Genomic DNA, 6,003 nt, shown 5'->3' with positions numbered 1-6,003 from the left:
TGTGATTGGCTGGCGTCCCTGCGTCAACAGATATTTGCCCACGGTCTGCAGAGAGAGACGGGAATGGTGGGCAGAAGGTGACAAACGCAGAAGAAAAAAAAGACTTTCTCAATATTCAAGTACCTCATACCACTAATCACCAAACTTACTAGAGTAGCATCATCATTTGCAACCTTTATTGATTATGTATTTACCAATTCTCTTCCTAAAAAAGTATTTATATTTAATTTCCTTTTGTAACATGTGGGGTTCCACATGGCTGTATACATGTACCTCTATATTTTCCAATTGAAAGAACTTATTTCTCTCATATAGTAGAAAATATTTCAAAATTGTTCAAATTAAACTTAATCAGCAACTTTTATTGATTATGTGTTTGGATTAGATTCAACTTTACTGACAGTGTGTAAAGTACAGCTACATACTCATCTGTGCAAATAGCAAAAATACCTTAACAATTGTCTTTGTAAAAAGTATTTCATTTCACTCACTATTATAACATGTGGCGTCCCACATGGATGTATTCTAGGACCTCTGTAACTTCCATTAAAGGACCTTATTACTCTCATATATTAATCTTAGAAAAATAGTTACAACCAAATAAACTAGTTATATCTCAGGCCGGATTATAGTTACATCTAAAATATAGTTATAATAAAAATAGTCATGGATGGAGCTTAATTCTCATCACTGCAGGACATTTTTGGACATCCAACTTTTTAATTTCATCATGAAATACAAGGACTTAGCACAAACCAGGCATGCAATGCTCCAAGGAAAGCGTGTACAGTATAAAGTGAGCAAGAGGGGACCCAAAATAGAGCCCTGAGGACCCCACTAGAGAGATGAGCGCAATCATTAGAGGGAAGCATCTGTTTGTTGACTCACAGATGACTATACGCAGTTTAAGACATCATGGGCCAGTGTGTCTCAGTCCCTTTCTGCAATGTCTCTTTAAAATTCTAACTTCCTCATTTAACAGGCATGGGTTGACATTGCAAGGTTTCAGGTTACCTGCAAAAAACAGACTTTAAAATGTTCAAGCGCAAAGTTAGAGTGGTGGAGTTAGAGGAGTTGTCCGAAGGTCGTGAAAGCTTGATGGAAGAAAGGAACAGAGAGTTGGGTTTGGCCTCAGGAGAGAGGAACAGAACCTGGAATACGTTGTGAAACATAGAAACCACGAGAGAGAGCACGAGGTCAAGCGTACGTCGTTTGTCATGGATAGGATGTTTCACAGATGGCACTGATGTTTAAACTAAGGTTAGAAAAATATGTCCCAGCACTGATTGTAAGATTAAAAAGGCTAAACCCATCTTCTTCCCACCATCCAAAGACATGCTGGTTAGGTTCACTGGTGATTCTAAACTAGTGTGAGTGTGAATGGTTGTCTGTTAGTCCTGTGATAGACTGGAGACCCGCCCTGTCTCGCCCAGTGACAGCTGGGATAGGCTCCAATGAATGAATGAATAAATCCATCTTGTGGCAGAATGTGACACCAGTGACAGTGAGACAACTGGTGTAGATGTTGTTGAAAGCACCGGAGAAGTCCGCCCTGCCAGCGCTTTGTGACTCAAGATGTGTTGTTTCTGTGTGGACTCTGAGCAGATTAAAGTCGACTGATATGTGGTGAAAGTCGACGTCGACTAGTCTCTGATGACGTCACTAATAAAAACACAGTAGAAAGTAATGAAATTTAGATTCTTGACCTGAATACATATGCTGAGAACAGACAGCTCATGTGCTACACACTGTGAGCTGCAGATATGTATAGCCTGTATAAAAACAGGCAGCACCTCAACACCATCATCCTGTCGACTAGGCAACCCCTACTACACACTTCCCCCTACTACACACTACCTTTCAAGGAATGAGTAAACCTCATTTGTCCACAAGCAACAACAACAACAAGTAACAAATGTTCTTACATCGCAAAAACAACAGACTCATGAAAAACTTTGACCAAATTATGACATTATCTGACACATCACTGTGGTCAGCGGCTTGTTTCCTGTAGCTACATGGAAACACACGGCAGCTGCATGCCTGAGTGCACAGTTCAAGTCAGGTCTGTACATGAGTTCGCTGAGGTTAAAACTTCAGTTTAATGTGTGCACATCAGTTTGTGTGCACATTCTCTCAGGGTCTAGTGATCCTTCGAACCAATGCACGTCTAAAAACGGCATTTTGCTGACTCGATTTTTACAGTAGACGTCTTGACAAGTCACTGCAGGAGTCTTACAGGTGTAATTACAGTATTAACCTTAACAAAGGCTACATTCCAGTCCAGTGCATACAGGATTACTGAGACTGAGAATCACTGACGACCAAACAGAAAAGAGTCAATATTACCGTTCAGTAGCACCAGTTAGCTTTTAGTAGCTTTGAAATGCAACTGATCACGGGCTCAAGTAAACCTGGGGTTGCATGAAATGATGTGATAGGTTGCATTGCACCCACAGCAATTAGCAAAACCAGTGTAATCAGTGGAACTATATCTGTGTGTGGTGGATACTAATCTGTCAAAAGTATTCACGGAGACTGTTAGAGCTAAGCTCAACTTTCTTGGTGTAAAGAGGGTGGAAAATCGGAGCAACTGCAAAAGACACGGTTTAGTTTTAAGACTCTGAGAACGTTCTCCATAACAAGACCCGTTATGGAGAGGATGAACGACACCAGCACCCATGAATTTACACCTGCAAAGGGCTCGAGAACAAAATCTATTTTGTCTTTTATGTTGCACAAAGAGCAGGTGATACAGAAAGAGACGTTCAAACTGCACGTCTCTCTGTGTGCTGGTCAAGTGAGCGGTTGCATTTTGTGGGTTTCTTTCAAATAAGCGCCTTCTTCTCTCAACTCTGACCATCTATAAAAAGAAGCCTGTGGGGTTGCGTTATTAATGCAACGTCCATGAGAATGCAGTAAGATGCTTGTATCTGTGTAGGTTCATTTGTGGTCTGGAGGTGAAGTCACAAACGGAATAATGCAATACAGCCGAGCAGTTTCCTGTTCCTCCTGCTGTAACCCTGCTGACAAACTTAATCTCCCCTCCGTGTCTGCTCTCTCTTCCCATGCAGCCCCGTTTTCACAGCGACGCCGTGATTGAGATGTGGATCAAATTTCAGGACGCTGGGCCTTTTGCACGAAAGACGCTCCAAATGATCCTTTCACTTAATACTTAAAAAAAAAAGGTGCGATTCAACAAAAGTGTGCATGAGTGTGTGCATGACTGTCGCTCTCCAGGAAGAATGTGTGTGCCTCATATGGATTGCGTTCACAGGCATGAAGACATATATGTTAGGTCAGAACAAATGAATATGCAAAGACCTTTGAGTTCCCTCCCTGTACGTGTGTCATTATCGTTTAGCCAGTGCATATTATTGTGTATGTGAGAAAGAATAAAAAAGCAAGAGATAAAGAACAATAGTCTGGGGCAAAGTTCATGTGATACTGAGATAATGTAAAGCGCAAGGAAGTGAGTGGAGGAGAGGTGTGAACGTTTATAGTTTTGTTTCTCGGTAACGTTCAGTTTCAAATCCTGCAGATTCGTTGGTGGAGTTCCAACCTGTACCTGTCCTGTAGGGGTCCATGTAAATGAAGCATTAAGGTGTTGATGAATTTAGAATAACATTTCTGCTCGGGTGAATCATCATTTGACACCAGGTTGCCAACTCCCTGAAAAATAAATAAGGGACACCGCATTGGCAGGGCCGGCCGACCCGATTGCCTTCCCCTGCTCCTCCTTAAGTACCTGCTTCTTGTCTCGCGTCTCCGCTCAGTGTCCCACACAGCATAATCATTTGCAACCTTTATTGATTATGTATTTACCAATTCTCTTCCTAAAAAGTATTTAATTTAATTTCCTATTGTAACATGGGGTTCCACATGGCTGTATACATGTACCTCTATATTTTCCAATTGAAAGAACTTATTTCTCCCATATACTAGAAAATATTTCAAAATAGTTCAAATTAAACTTAATCAGCAACTTTTATTGATTATGTGTTTAGATTCGATTCAACTTTATTGACAGTGTGTAAAGTACAGCTACATACTCATCTGTGCAAATAGCAAAAATACCTTAACAATTATCTTTGTAAAAAGTATTTCATTTCACTCACTATTATAACATGTGGGGTCCCACATGGATGTATTCTAGGACCTCTGTAACTTCCATTAAAGGACCTTATTACTCTCATACATTACCCCTGAATTTTTTTAGCCCTTATTTATGTGTGTGAAGTATTTGACTCAAACCTGTTTCCTGTTTCTAAATTTGGGAAATTCCATTTTTCAAGGGACGGTTGGCAACCCTAACACCAACAGACTGGAACGGGGCAGCTTTAGCTAATCCCAGGGTTACGGACCAGTGGACTAGTCAGTTTGTTGACTTCTCTGCTGGGACATGACGTCGACTAGTAGTACTCCAGGAAGACAGGTGAGGAGCCCAGTGGGTCGTTGCAGCAAACTAGCAGCGGTTCATCAAGTGTGTGGAAATACTTCACTAAAGATGAAGCCCATACTACTGTGACATGTCAGTCCTGAAATACAACTAAAGTACTACTGCAATGCATCTGAAAAGGCTAACGCTAACGCTAGCAGAGGAACGGTCCAAATCCTCTGGACAGCAGTCAGTTAACAACTTCACCAAACGTCCTGTGGTAACAGAGAGAAGGAGACTGCACATCAACTATCTGATAAAGTTATTAGACCTTTAGCTGCAGAGAAATACCTGCTACACTATCCCATCTAACAACACGCTGTGGAGTTCTATTAAATGCTACTGATGGTGCTGAGGTGCTGCCTGTTTTTATACAGGCTATACATATCTGCAGCTCACAGTATGTAGCACATGAGCTGTCTGTTCTCAGGATATGTATTCAGGCTGTGTTTTTATTAGTGACGTCATCAGAGACTAGTCGGTGTCGACTTGTGCAAGATACTGAAAACGAAGCTGCTCTCAGTTTCAGACTGAGACCTTGCATGATAGCTCCGCCGCTGCTGTCGTGTCTAAATGAGAACCGCTTATGTTCCACAGGATACGAAACTTTTCTGACCAAACATTTAGTGAACTGATCTGAACTAAGGGCAGGGCAGATGTGAACGTCTAATTCAGACTCTGATATGAACAAAACCTTTCTGACACGGCTCACGTGCAACAAAAGGACCTGAAACATATCAAGAGCTCGTGATGTTTAAAGACGCCTCCCTGAGGCAATATCTCAGAGAAGCAACTTATTAGATTCATTCTGCAAAGTGACAACAATAATAACCTGCGACTGAACATCATGGAGCCACTCTAGGAATACATGATGAGACAGAAGAGTGGTAGAAGCTTCCTCCAAAGACATGCTGGTTAGGTTCATTGGTGATTCTAAACTGGGCGTAGGTGTGAGTGTGAATGGTTGTCTGTCTCTCTGTGTTAGCCCTGAGATAGACTGGAGACCTGTCCAGGGTGTACCCCGCCTCTTGCCCCAGTGACAGCTGGGATAGGCTCCAGCCCTCCATGTTTACTTTCTTATACACATCTTGTGTGATACTGTCCTTAATCAGTCTGCTGCTGCAACCCTGAAAACTTCTCCGCTGTGGGATCTTATCTTAAACTGATCTTATCTTAAACTGATCTTATCTTAAACTGATCTTATCTTAAACTTTAAGTCTTGGGATAGATATTTTATATTCGTCCTGGGAGCAGAATGAGCACATGACGGCAGCATCCAGGGTGCTGCTCTGCTCCGTTCGCTGTTATCCGCTAACACACCAGGGTGTAGGAAGATTTTTCATCTGAACTATACGAGTCAAAAGAAGCCAAACCCAATGTGGTACGGGGTTCCACTTCCTCCTGGTTGAATTAGATCATACTGCTGGTGTTTCCTGACCGACGCACACACACAAGACACTTTGAGAATGATTACACACTCTCTTTCAGGACTGTTTCTCGCTGCAACTTCCCCATATCTCTTGTTCAATCAGCAGACTTCACCGTCTTTGTTTCTCTGAACTCTC

Source organism: Chelon labrosus (genome assembly GCF_963514085.1).
Source record: "Chelon labrosus genome assembly, chromosome: 15".
NCBI classification, from domain to species: Eukaryota; Metazoa; Chordata; class Actinopteri; order Mugiliformes; family Mugilidae; genus Chelon; species Chelon labrosus.
The sequence above is the reverse complement of the archived record's forward strand: the minus strand, read 5'-3'. Positions refer to the sequence as shown.